The sequence below is a fragment of the Streptopelia decaocto genome (genome assembly GCF_964273445.1).
Source record: "Streptopelia decaocto genome assembly, chromosome: 1".
Taxonomy (NCBI): domain Eukaryota; kingdom Metazoa; phylum Chordata; class Aves; order Columbiformes; family Columbidae; genus Streptopelia; species Streptopelia decaocto.
Window position 1 is genome coordinate 2,390,710 of NC_138663.1, and position 14,960 is coordinate 2,405,669.

Sequence of the window (14,960 nt, forward strand, 5' to 3'; positions counted from 1 at the left end):
AGATGGAAGCAGTGGGAAGGGTCATACATCTCATTGTCTTCACATATACCCTGGAGAAGGGTTGGGAAGTGACTCACCGAGATGCCAGTCCCTGTGGGATGGGGAGAGCAGCTGCTTTTTCCCTCAAATTCATGCAATTAATGCATTCTCCATCCAGCACCCACAGCCTCGTGCATGTTGATTGCAAACAACAGATGTTAAGTTTTCACCAGCTGAGGGTATGGTCCCCATTGGAAACATCTGAGCAACCCCCATCCCCACCAGCAACTTACACCAGGCTCAACTGCTCGCATCCCACAACATCACCACCAAAAATCTACCATTCCTCTGCCAAGTTTCATGGTAATTCCTGCCCAAAGTTCTGCTTTTGAAGGGGAGAGGGCTGGAGGCACCAGATGTTAGAAATCACAGCCAGTCCTACCTCAGGGCAACGCACCACATCTTCCAGTCCACAGCAAGGGAGGCAAATCAAAATGACGGTTGAAAGCAGAAGAACAAAACCCAACAAAAATGTAAGGTTCAACATTTTAATATCTCACATCTTCCCCGCGCATTGTTTGGAGCACATGAACCAAATCAACCACTTCCAGCCCATGCCAGGTCACAGGCAAGCTGAGATGTTTTCAGCAGGCAGCAATCTAAACACAGTCTGGACAAACTTTCTTCTTGGCTCTGGAGCTGCCAAAGGGGTTATGAAATATCTCCTCTCTGGGCTTCCATGCCATCTCTGCTCACGACTGAATTCCATTAGGATCTATCAGCTATTTGATGCCACACACAAGAGGATTCCACTGGCTAAGATGCCACCTGCACATACGTGATGGACCAAGGAGGAAAAGTCACCCAATATCTGATAGAAGACCACAGGGGAGGAGAGCTCACCCTGCTGCTCCCTCTAAATGCTGGAGAGACCCAGACGGGCTGTGCAGCACCTTGTGAAGAGCCAAAAGTGTTATCACATCAGTAGAGAACATGTTGGGTCAAACCAGACCCTCATGAAACATCAGTGAGCCTGATGGATTGTTACCTCTGGATCCAAGCTAACTGCACATAGCACAGGTGGTTGTTTTTCTGTCTAAAACACTGTGTTTTGGAGGGTTTCTGGGTACACAGAATCACTGAATCAAAATTTCATGGAATCATTTAGGTTGGAAGAGACCTTAAAGATCATCAAGGCAAACCATTAACTCACCCCTGACCTTTAATATCATCAAGGCCAACCATTAACCCACCCCTGACTCTACCCCATGTCCCTGAGAACCTCATGTCCGTCTGTCCAACCCTCCAGGGATGGTGACTCCAGCACTGCCCTGGGCAGCCTGTTCCAATGCCCCACAGCCCTTTGGAGAAGAAATTGTTCCCACATCCAACCTCAACCTCCCCTGGTGCAACTTGAGGCCATTTCCTCTGCTCCTGGCGCTTGTTCCTGGGGAGCAGAGCCCGACCCCCCGGCTCCAAGCTCCTTTCAGGCAGTTCAGAGATCAGAAGGTCTCCCCTCAGCTCCTGTTCTCCAGCTGAACCCCCCAGGTCCCTCAGCCGCTCCCATCACACTTGTGCTCCAGCCCCTTCCCCAGCTCCATTCCCTTCTCTCACCTCACTCCTTTCTTGGCATGAGGGGCCCAAAACTGCCCCCAGGATTGGCGGTTTGGCCACTATGGAAAGAAAACACTCTGTTATCTCTCAGCCTGGTGTTAACATCAAAGTACCTAATGGTATGGGAATGATGCTCCACACCCCAAAGCTGTAGTGTTTTATTCTGCTTTCTTGTCTTTGCCACCAGGTTAGACATCTCCAAGGAGGATGCCATGCTGAAGATTCACAGGTATTTAAGCCCAGCCTAGCCCATCACTCACCCTAACCAGCTGTACTGGAAGGGGCTTAATGCTTCCTACTGAGACATAAGCCTGTGGTCAGTAAAAGCCCAGAGGGAGCAGGAACAGGACAGTGGGACAGTAGTGGGACTGTGTTGCATGGTGGGTTTGCCACGCCATCCATCAACAGTGGTTGGGGTAAAACTCACTCCAGCACTTTCCATGTCAATCTGTGGGTGAACTTCAGTGGGTATTGTCCATGACAGCAAGGATACTAATTACTAGGATGCTAATCACCAATTTTTGGGATTCTTTTTAGCCCAGTGACTCCCGACACAACAGCTCTGAAGGGTGAAAGGTTCTGTTCCCTGTCCCCCTTCAGATGATAAAGGTGCTCATGTCTTCTACATCTATTTTCAAAATTAAATAAACTGCTGGAACCTACCTAACATTCAGCCAAGATGTAGAATTTTTTAAAAAACTGCTCTAAAAAATAAAAATACAATCAAATTATACACGGCTTCCATCTGAGGCAACTTGGCAGTGTGTGCTGCTGCCTTCCAGGCTTGGACTGCTGACAGTTTCATGCTGACAGGTCCATTTTTTGAGTGACCAGCCATGCTACATTCATTTCAACATCTACTCATGTTGGAAACAGAATTTCCTTCAGCCGCCATTCATTTTGAGATCTTGATGGATAAGGTCAAACTGCCAGAGCCCTCAGTAAAATTCAGGGAGAATTTGATGGTCTTAGTAATTGGTCCATATATGTCTGGAGATGTTTAGAGGTTGTTTCTTTGTTTTCAATGGACTCAGAAAAGTACTTCCCAGGCAAGCCGTGATCTAATGCATATTTTATCCCCTGCTCTTCTGATCTGCCAGTTGCTGTCATTTTTAGGACTCATGGAGCTTTGTGGGTGGTAGGAATTGAAAGAGAGTGACTTTCTGGACTTGAAAGACAGTGACTTTCTGGACTTGAAGCATCTTGCAAGGCTGGGAGAACCATCTACATCTGGGTAAGACAAGGTTTTCCTTCTGCTTCTACCAACTGTTTCTGTGTTGCCCTGCTGAAATCTGGATGAACAGAGTCAGTACGTACCATAACCACATCCTCATCTGGTGAAAACCACCCAACTGCTTTAGATTAGATGTCCCTAACAGAGAACACACCACCAGGAAGCAGAAGATGCTGCCATCACATGAGGAAACATCATGTTACTCTCCCGGCATTGCTCTCCCTGTGCAGTCTTGGGATTTACCACCTCGTCACTGCCGTGTTCCCAATTTCTAACATCTGCTGCGTGTCCAATTGCCTGAGATGACAGTGAAGTGGGCTACCAAGTATTGCCAGGAATTGAAATGGGATGTGTGTCCAGCTTTCCCAGTCCCATCTTGCTGGGGTATCTATGGCAAGGGAATCTGGAATATTGTGTCCAGTTCTGGGCCCCTCAGTTCCAGCAGGACAGGGAACTGCTGGAGAGGGTCCAGCGCAGGGCAACAAAGATGATTAAGGGAGTGGAGCATCTCCCGTGTGAGGAAAGGCTGAGGGAGCTGGGGCTCTTTAGTGTGGAGGAGACTGAGGGGTGACCTTATTAATGTTTATAAATATATAAAGGGTGAGTGCCATGAGGATGGAGCCAGGCTCTTCTCGGTGGCAAACAATGATAGGACAAGGGGTAATGGGATCAAGCTGGAACACAAGAGGTTCCACTTAAATCTGAGAAAAAACTTCTTCTCAGTGAGGGTGACAGAGCCTGGAACAGGCTGCCCAGGGGGGTTGTGGAGTCTCCTTCTCTGCAGACATTCAAAACCCGCCTGGACGTGTTCCTGTGCGACCTCACCTGGGCGTTCCTGCTCCAGCAGGGAGATTGGACTGGATGATCTTTTGAGGTCCCTTCCAATCCCAAACATACTGTGATACTGTGATACTGTGATATATCCCAGGAGATTATTTCCCTTTACCTCCTGCAGACCACTCGTGTTCTGTGTTATTTCCAAGGCGTGGGCATGGGGGAAGTCTCTGTTTCATCTTCATTTCATTTAAGTCATTTCATTTCAAGTGTGGGCAGCAGCAGCGTACAAGGGCCATGCAGCAGTAAGCAAGTGTGCAGGGCAGTGCCGTGCAGTCCCTTGTATTCTAAAAAGCAAGCAAAGCCCTACCTAAAAATCATCACCGTAACTTTTTCTTGGATGAGAGAACCTGCAGTTTACAAAGGAAGGAAAGGAAAAGCTTTTTAGTATATCCCAAGAGTATCTCCGATACTCACACCTCCGCACTTTGGTGCCCATCCCGCTGATGTGCAACTAGTGAAGGGATGTCCAAGTGGTCTGATAACCAGGCTGGGTAGCTCCACTCAGCACTATTCATTTTTTCAGGAGCAAAAGGGAGCCCCTAATCACCACGGATTCCTGTCATAGCTGCATTCACTCGAGATGTCTCTCAGAAGAAGCAAATCCTCACCTTTCACCTGGGCTGGCGTTTCTATTTCACACTTGCACATAGACACCTGCAACCCGATGATCCTCTGGAAGCACTTAAAGGTAACAGTAAACTCAAAGTGATTGATCTACAGATAATTTACCTTGGCAAGGAGGGCTACAGGTCAGCTATCGAGTTTACTGACAGACGCTGCACTCCCATACAAACAACTGAATAGTCTTCTCAGATACCGGCATGTCTACAGCATCAACAAACTAAATTATTAGCAGAAAAGATAGTGGTGCTTTAACACAGCGACTGATGAGGACATGCTCTAAAAAGACCCCCAAAACCATCAGCCAAACTAATGTTCCCTCTAACCTGCATGTGGTGAAGTGTCACTTTATTCTGGATCATATTATCAGAATTAGAATAAGCTGTTGAGAAGAAAAAGAATAAGTGGTTTCTTGCTGTCTTGTCTGTTTCTTGAACAGAGAAAGGGTGTCCCTGTTATCAACCTTCCTGGGGTCACCGCTTAGAGTCACAGAATCATTTTGGTTGAAAGAAACCCTTATGATCATTGAGTCCAACCATAACCTAAATCTAGCACTAAATCATGTCCCTAAGAGCCTCATTTATATGTCTGTTCAACCCTCCAGGGATGGCGACTCCACCACTGCCCTGGGAAGCCTGTTCCAGTGCCCAAAAGCCCTTTCCGGGCTTTTCTTAATATCCAGTGACTCTCAGTGTCACTCTACCATGCAAAGAAATGGTTGTGGCTGCGCAACAATGAATTAAATGGACGGTAGTGACGAAAAAAGGGATAAAAGACATTAATGTCACCAAACACCATCAGGCTGAGACTGCTTACCTTGGAAAAGAAAGAAAGGGGGCAACAAACTAGGTGCCATGTATCAAACTTGGCACACGATCAAGAGCCGTTTGGCCACATACCTTGTACAGATGAAGGGTGGGAGATGGCACCATCATCCCTGGCCTCTCCTCAGTCGGTCATAGATAGATGGGGACGCTGAACGGCTCCAGGGCAGCCTGGTGGGTTTGGTTTGCTCCTCCCCACAGGTGGGGACCCTGCAGACTCACCAGTGTTGTCCCAGCCTTGGTGACAGCCACCAAACACAACCTCAGTCCAGGACACCAACCGCAAGCCAGGTGCAGCTAAGAGCTGCACATAGATTGCAATTCTGACTTATGCAGATAGAAAGGATAGCCAATGATTATTACAAATAATCAATAATTATTACATGAGATTTTTAAGCCTTCACTTCAGATTTTACCTATCCTGTAAATATTAGGGTGTAGGATTACATCCAGTGTAAGAGGTGGAGTGCCAATTATCCCTAAATGTGCATCACACCGAACACGTCTCCTGAATCCAAGCATCCTGAATAATTTTTAGGGGACGTCACAGCTCTCCTCTTTTTTGCATTTTTCCAAGTACGTTTTGCTAAAAGTAGGATTTACAACACTGAAAATTCAGTAGAAGGTCACAACATAAAACTCCAGCATGGAGACAATAACAAGACACAGAATAGCCCTCACTTTCCCCCTTCGCAATATTTTTTGCAGTAGTCTGAATCAAAATAAGTCACATTACCTCATCTCCTCATTTTGGACCATGACCCACGGTGACTACAATATAGCTCTTCCATTTTCACTTACCTCGTCCATAAGAGACAAAATGAAAGGGGAGCGTATGAAACTCAGCATCCCACGCACCTGTAACGCATTTTGGGCTGATTCCTCCTCTGAAGCGTTGCCAAAGACTGAGACGAAGCTTGAAAAGGGAAGATGATGAAAACTCCAGCCTCTCTGGAAGACACACACTGAAAATCCTGCAGACTCCGGGAAAACTAAGATCGCTGAGAGTCAACCCTGCTGACTTTCATTCTGCCAGAGAGCTGCAGCTGCTGCCAGTGAAATATTTATGCAAAGACAGCAGATGTTGAGAGCAAAGCATGAAGAAAGACATGAGAGCTGCAGTATCAGGTCCAGTGCAGTCTTTGCTTCATATAACGACCAACATCAGATGGTTAACAAGGGTCTAAGAGCAGGACAAGCACATGGAGACACCTCCATCTTTCCAGCCTCCTGTGAGCTATAGCTTAGAGATTTTCTGAGGCACAAAGCGCATCTTGGAAATGTCTTTGCATTGGATACCCTGCACGAACTTTTCTTCTATGAATTTTTAGCATTCCCAATGTCCTATGGTGACGAGTTCCACAGGTTTACTCCATGCTGCATGAAAATGTGACGTTCTTTCATTAGTTTTCTTGCCGCTCAATTCTTCTATAAGAAACAACACTAAAAGGTTTTAAAATCTGGGAGAAATGTTGCCTGTTTCTTTCATATCACCATTGCCATCTCTAAGGTTTGGGAACATCGACTGTACATCAAAGGCAAGATCAGAAATAACATTGAACCACCCCAAGTCGCTCAGCCGCTCCCATCACACTTGTGCTCCAGCCCCTCACCAGCTCCGTTCCCTTCTCTCAACTCGCTCCAGCACCTCGAGGTCTGTCTTGGCATGAGGGGCCATAAAGAAACCTTGAAGATCCGTATGAGCATCTCTTAACACAACAGTCAGCTCAGTTCAACCCAGACCTTGGCCCAGCAATAAACGCAAATGAGATGTTGGCCCAGCAATAAATGCAGATATTTAGAACCCCTGGAAATCAGCCCTTCTTCAGAGACCTTACAGCTAAGCAAGTCCACAAGAGCAAAGCGTGGCTGGTGGCCCAAGAAAGCTGAGCTTAGCTCCCTCCCATACAGGTCAGAGATGATGGCAAGGGGTCAAGCCTTCATACAGTCAACAAATAGCTTTCTCTTGAGGTTGAACTGCAGAGAAGTTTTACGTGAGCCCGGGAGACAAGGGTCAGACTGTAATTCATGTACAACTGGAGAGAAGACTAAGCATCCTGTGCTAGGAGCAAGCACAGCCCTGCTGAGAAACCCCCAGCAGCCTTCCAACCATTGTCCCCATTCCCCACCCCGCAAGGCAAACAAGGATGATCCACAGCATCATAGAACAGTTTGGGTTGGAAGGGACCTTCAAAGCTCATCCAGTGCCCCCCCTGCCATGAGCAGGGACATCTTCACCAGCTCAGGTTGCTCAGAGCCCCGTCCAGCCTGGCCTGGGATGTCTCCAGGGATGGTTCATCCACCACCTCTCTGGCCAACCTGGGCCAGGGCTTCACCACACTCATGGTAAAAATTTCTTCCTCATGTCCAGCCATAATCCATAATACATCCACCCTCACCAGCACAAAAGCCCACCATAAATATCCTATACAAAAGAAGAAATAAATCTCAAATTGTTCATTTCGGTGAAAAAAAGGTGCACAGGAGCTGCTGTACTGCCAGCAGAAGGGTTAAATCTGGTACTACCCAGAGATAGCTCCTTTCCCAGCTCATCTCCCAGCTGCTGGCTCTGGCCTATTTAACAAAGATTGATTGTCTTCAGGAGGCCACCTCTGTCTAGATTGCCTACGGCCCCTTTTTATTACCCCCACCCACACACATGAACCCAGGACCCAGGCACAGAAAAATTCCAGGCAATGGAACATCAAGAGAATAAACTGAGTTTTCTCAGAGCAAACGGAGCCAGGTCCTCCCCAGCCCTTTCTCTCATGCACAGGTTCTCTTGGGTCTCATAAGGGCTGAGACACCAACATCGTTCTGTCAATGGGGGCCCAGAGAACATTGCAATTTTTTACCCTGACTTGTATCTGTGAAGTTTGCAGTAATCTACTGCCCCCAAGGCTTCTGCTGAAGAGAGTTCCCTGAAGTGCAGGACATCTGTGGGGTCTCCACAGAGACAACAAGGACATGAGATTGTTGATGACCTGGCCAACTAAATTCCTCAGCCCATGCCTATGCTATTGAATAAGTGGGCTGAAGAAATGTCTTTGGGCTCCAAGGCCAACAGGTAAAATATAAGTTCTGTCCAAAGAGCTAAATTATCTTCATACCCGCATCACTAAATAGGAGCCATAGCTACACTGCCTGCTCCTTGGTCCATGCTTGTCCCAGACTGGATCTGTGTATTATTTGGGAGTGTGATAGTTTGCTTGGGCTAAACCCATGCCAGGGACTGTGCTCATCATAGAATCATTTTGGTTGGAAGAGACCTTTCAGATTATCACATCCAACCATTAACACAACACTGGCAATAAACCATGACCCTAAGAACCTCATCTACATGTCTGTTCAACCCCTCCAGGGATGGTGACTCCACCACTGCCCTGGGCAGCCTGTTCCAACGCCTGACAAACCTTTACGTGAAAAAAAAATCCTAATATCACAGAATCCCAGAATCCCAAAATGTCAGGGGTTGGAAGGGCCCTGGAAAGCTCATCCAGTGCAATCCCCCCATGGAGCAGGAACACCCAGATGAGGTTACACAGGAAGGTGTCCAGGCGGGTTGGAATGTCTGCAGAGAAGGAGACTCCACAACCTCTCTGGGCAGCCTGGGCCAGGCTCTGCCACCCTCACCAGGAAGAAGTTTCTTCTCAAATTCAAGTGGAACCTTTTGTGTTCCAGTTTGAACCCATTACCCCTTGTCCTACCATTGGTTGTCACCGAGAAGAGCCTGGCTCCATCCTCCTGACACTCACCCTTTACATATTTGTAAACATTAATGGGGTCACTCCTCAGTCTCCTCTTGTCCAGCTCCAGAGCCCCAGCTCCCTCAGCCTTTCCTCACACGGGAGATGCTCCACTCCCTGCAGCATCTTTGTTGCCCTGCGCTGGACTCTCTCCAGCAGTTCCCTGTCCTGCTGGAACTGAGGGGCCACAACTGGACACAATATTCCAGGTGTGGTCTCCCCAGGGCAGAGTAGAGGGGCAGGAGAATCTCTCTCTGACTTACTGACCACCCCCTTCTAACCCACCCCAGGTACCATTGGCTTCCTGGCCACAAGGGCCCAGTACTGGCTCATGGTCACCCTGCTGTCCACCAGGACCCCCAGGTCCCTTTCCCCTACACTGCTCTCTAATAGGTCATTCCCCAACTTATACTGGAACGAAACTAAATGGTGGGATAAATCCTCCATCCACTAATCTAAGGAGTCCCAATCCTGTGGCATGATGCGGCATCGATCTCCATTACAGGAGTGAAGGAAGTCACAGGTGGAGCTATAAATCAGGTGGACATAGACACCATCTCTGTTCTCTGAAGACACTCCTGGAGACTGTAAAAGCAAAGAAGTTGAAGACAGAGCCACTTCACAGGCAATGATGGATGAGAACCAGTCACGGGTATATTCAATGCGGGAAGAAAAAAAGTTTAAGGTAGTAGAACATTTCTAGCCCTCTCAGAAAGGATCTTGGAGCAACTTCCCAAGACCTTACTGGAGCCCCCACGATCTCATGTCAAGTTACTTGAGGAGTGCTGTGGTTTCAAAGGTCTTTACCACAAGACTTCTTGCAAAGAGCCAGGTAGGCCTAGTTTTCAAAATCTCACATGTCCTGCAGTACATTGAACCTGAAACCTGACGCCACGTGGTCAGAAAGAACTGTGATTCCCATGATGTGGGAGCCAGAAGCAACAGAGGTTCAAGAAACATTAATAATGGACAAAATATCGACATAAAAACATGTTAGTGATGGTTTTCCTGACTTTCACTGAAGGAAAAGTGAATTTGTGTCCAAACTTTACCACACACTGAATCAAAACTCCAGTGCTGAACAAAGGAAGGTCTGGGAGGTAGACTGTGATGCTGCAACTTGCAAAAGCCTTTAATACCTAAAGATGTATTTATTCCCTTTCAATTTTCTTGTCACCAAAGGCTTTTAAAGCAACAAGCTCTACCTGGGGCGAATGCATAGTTTAGATGTTTAACGATAACGATTCTCTGACGCCTTGAGGGTACAGTGAATTAGTGCATTAGTTCTTCATCTCAAGGCATGAGGTGGAGCAAACCCAGTCTTAAATCATAGAAAATATGAAAAGATTTGCAAGGAGTGAGTGAGTTGGCACAGCTTAGCAGGGAGGACAAGCTGAGCTCACTGGTGTGTCACCTTCCAGGGGCAACCTGGATCAGGATTAAACATACAGAGGGAAGTCAGTTAAAAGAAGAAAACCTGTCACACATTTTAATACAAATAGCCCTGATTCACTTTCTGGATGAGTAAAAACAGTAAAAAAATAATCACCTCTCTTTGCGTGTGTTTTAGTTATTTTAATTGAAAGAACATTTCGATGAGAACCCATCAATCAACCTTTGAAAAGTCACGTTCACTCGCCTAAAGCGTGGAGAGACGTATCCAACGTGGAGAGATTCTCAACACGGAAAAGTGCTTCAGGTTGAAGTTCTTCCAGCTCATTTAAAGAGATGTCAAGTTTAACGATCTTAAGGAATGAGCAGGAGGAAGGGGGAGAGGGCTAAAAAAATAAATGAAGCTATTTCATACTTTCCCCCATTTCCCCCCCAAAATACGCCTGGAGTTTTTAGCCTTTACCATTTTTGACAAGTAGCAACACACAAGGGCCGTTCTAGCACCAGTGCTGCTTGATCAATGTGTTCTGCTTTGGAAATCACCCAAATAAAACTTGGCAGGGAAAAAATAAAAGGAGACAAAAAGGGGGGAGTTTAAAAAGTGACAAAAAGGAGAAAGGCCAGATCAGCAGCAGAGAAGTGTCTTGTATCTCGTGTCTGGAACAGGAGCCGCAATCTGAGCAGGTCAGAGAAACGTTTGTAGGTGAGAAAACCAGCTCATGCACCTCAAAGAAAATGAAATGTTTCAGACAGCAGGAATGTTTCGTGCTCCATCCAGAGAAACAGTGAGCGTTTCTGAAACACTAAGACGAGAAGGTGCAAGGTGCAAAAATGCAATGCATTTAGCAAATAACTGAAATTGCTGAGAAAATATCTACAGAGGGGAGTGGGTGGGATAATTGGGGGACCTGGAAGTTTTTGATGGAACTCATAATCTCAAGAATGTGACAATTTAAGGTGAGAGACTTAACCATTCGAACACACTTAAAAATCCATCAGTGATGCAGTTTAGTTATTTTTAAAGTGAATGAATTTCAATATAAACAGCAGCTGGTCATGAGCGGTGTCCCCAGGGCTCAGCACTGGGGTCAGTTCTGTTTAATCTCTTTATCAATGATCTGGGTGAGGGGATCGAGTGCTCCCTCTGTAAGTTTGGAGACAACACCAAGCTGGGTGGGAGTGTTGATCTGCTGGAGGGCAGGAGGCTCCACAGAGGGATCTGGATCAATGGGCTGAGGCCAATTGTCTGAGGGTCACCAAGGCCAAGTGCTGGGTGCTGCAGTTGGGTCACAACAACCCCATGGACGCTGCAGGCTGGGGAAGAGCAGCTGGAAAAGGACCTGGGGGTGTTGGTGCCAGAGGCTGAACATGAGCCAGCGTGTGCCCAGGTGGCCAAGAGGCCACCAGCATCCTGGCTGGGACCAGCACTGGTGTGGCCAGCAGGCCCAGGGCAGTGACCGTCCCTGTGCTGGGACCTGGGGAGGACAAACCGCCAATCCTGGGGCAGTTCTGGGCCCCTCACGCCAAGAAAGGCCTTGAGGTGCTGGAGCGAGTTGAGAGAAGGGAACGGAGCTGGTGAGGGGCTGGAGCACAAGTGTGATGGGAGCGGCTGAGGGACCTGGGGGGTTCAGCTGGAGAACAGGAGCTATGGGGAGACCTTCTGACCTCTGAACTGCCTGAAAGGAGCTTGGAGCCAGGGGGGTCGGGCTCTGCTCCCCAGGAACAAGCGCCAGGAGCAGAGGAAACGGCCTCAAGTTGCCCAGGGGAGGTTGAGGTTGGATGTGGGGAACAATTTCTTCCCCAAAGGGCTGTGGGGCATTGGAACAGGCTGCCCAGGGCAGTGCTGGAGTCACCGTCCCTGGAGGGTTGGACAGACGGACATGAGGTTCTCAGGGACATGGGGTAGTGAAAGTGGTGGGTTAATGGCTGGACTTGATCTTACAGGTCTTTTCCAAGCTAAACAACTCTATGATTCTATGATTCTGTTATCTTGCTCTGTTTGCATCTTTCAAAATTTGCCAAGACCGCAGAATTCACCATCTTGGAGACGCTTAAATTAAACATGCTACCTTGGCTGCTCTGTTTCAGAGATAGTCACACAATATCTGTGTGGCAGCTCCACCACCACTGATGTCCAGCAGTTTTTACAGGCATTTGCAGCACTAAGTGTACAAGCAGTTTTGGGCTGAGCCAAAGGTCAGTAACTGCTCTGTGACAGATTCACACCCCCTGTGGACCGGGCACGGTAGAAGCCCTAGAGCCTCGATACATCAGTGTTTATGCCAGAATTATCTGCCTTTTCCTGGCACTCATCACATATGTATTGATTACGAAAATAGACAAAATTGTTTTGATCGATTTACTTCCCATGTGCTGAGAACATGATCGGTTTACTTCTCAGAAAAAGTTGTGCTTTAGAAAACAAGAGAGCAAGAAAGCTTTTCCGGGAAAGCTCAGCTTTGAAAAATAACATTTTGCCTGTGTCAAAGTGTCAAAGTCCCTGGTGCTGTGTCAGATTTTGCCACTAACAGGCTCAAAAAATGTTTATCTGAAATGAAACAAGAGAAGTTTTCATTCAGGAGCTCATACTCTGGTTTCCCCCACCACTGTACGTGTTCCGAAAGCAAAGACAAAAGATCTATGATCCTTTGGGGAAGCAAATGGCTGGCTGCATATTTGGGCTGCGAAAAGTGGCAAACTACTAAATAAATCTGGTTTCCTAAATTCCCTGTTCTACAAAACGCTGGCAGGGCTTATTCAAAACTTGAAGTGCTACAGATTTCTACTAGAGGAGACAAGACCACCACCCCATAGTCCACTTTTGGGGCAGAAACAGTGTTTCCATGATGTGAAAAGATCTCTTCTTTCAGCCAAAAGTCAAAATAACACTGGAAGAAGCAAGACGATGTTTGTAGGTAGAAGTAATATCTTTTATTAGAGCACCTGCTGCTGTCGGCAAAGAACAGACAAGCTTTGGGCAGTAAGGAAAAGCTTTTGCACTATAGCTGAGAGCGTATTTAATTTTTACTTTGATAGGAGTGAATTATACTATTAGATGTTGGATGGGGATCACTTGTGAAGAATATACCAACCTGCAAACAAGGAGCTCAGCATGTTGGTCCAGCAACACATCTGGGATGAACCAACCAAAGGATGAACCACGCAAAGGAAAGAAAGGGAAATCCAGCAACTGCATCTCGAGCTTCATGTTGAGGTGACCTGGACGTTTTTGCCCCCATCCCCTAAGAATTAAACTATGAACTCAATAGACTGAGAACTCTCCTCAGCCAGACAATTCATCCCAGAACCTACCTTGGAGTTTTAACCATAAAAAGGATGTTAAATACTCACCAGCCCAGACGAGACTGCCCTCCCAGAGGTGCCAGGCTACAAGGAACAGCTCAAAATGCTTTATGAGCTGACATTTTGGTTTTACTGTTACACCGGAGCAGTTCAAAAGAAGCAATTTGTTCTGTGGCTTTAATACATTCAGGAACCAAGGTGCAGCACATTTACTGTGGCAGGAAAACAACCTCAGCTCCCCCCTTCTCTTTGAAGCATAAAAAAAGCAAATAAAAGGCGAAGGAGTGAGCACCCAATGTAGCAAAAGCTTATTAGTGAAGGGAACAGAAAAATAATCGATCATTCTGACCGGTGCAGCAGCCAAGGATGGGGAAGCAGGAAACCCTGGAGACATTACGAAGTGTCAGCAAGCCTGAGCAATCGTCTTTGTTTGTTGCTAATGAGCCATGGTGCTTTTTAATAATATATAAACCATTTAAAAGGGCTTGATGGGAAGACCAGGGAAGTCAGTTGAAGTGTTTCTAACCCGAGTGAGGTCAGGAAACACTGAGATGTTTTGCGAAATGGGGAAAACAATGAAGTTCTGCCAGTACTGCTGGGTTTTCCAGGGGGTCTCCCAGATGTTTGGACCCCCAAATGCATGATTTTCTGGCTGTTTTCCTAGACAGTACCTCCCAAACTGAAACTCCTGGAAATATCACAAGGGAGGCCGCAAATTCCTTGGATCTGTGAGGCTTTTGTCAAGGAACTGTGGGCTTTCTGTCTGCAGGTACTCAATGCTCCAACCATCCTGGGTTTCAAGCCCCCAAGTAAAGAGTCTGAAACTCTGGGATCTCAAGGATGGAGTCAAAGAGCTTAGAAACTCACAGAGAGCAAAAAAAAAGGGCAATCCTGGCAGTTTTGCCCCTGTCATTGGCTGCTTTTAGCAGCAGAGAAGCTGCCGAGGCTGTCACGTTCCCCCAAGGGCTGGAAATCATTAAAAGAAGTGCTTCATTTTTGGACTGACCGTAGCTCTTTGTAACGTGTTTGTGGGATCTCACACGTGTGGTATTTAAAGAAAAGAAAATAAATCAGACTTGGGTCTGATTCAGATCAAAATTTTATTAGAAACAAAAAATACCTACGGCATGAAAATCCCACTTTTCAATCAATATGATCGCAGAGGGATTTGACAGATTCTTAGCAGGGTGGTCCACACAACTTTAGAAGATGCTTCACCCCTGACTGATCTGTAGCTACGTTAACAGCAGAAAACAGGAATTGCTCCAACTGCAATAATGTAAAAACACACTCTAGGACACAAGTATAAGGAGTAACAGGGCAAGAACACGATCTAATATGGACAAAATAAAACAGAAGGTGCCCTACGGAAAGTCCATGCCAGACTGGGGAGTCCATATAGAATCATTT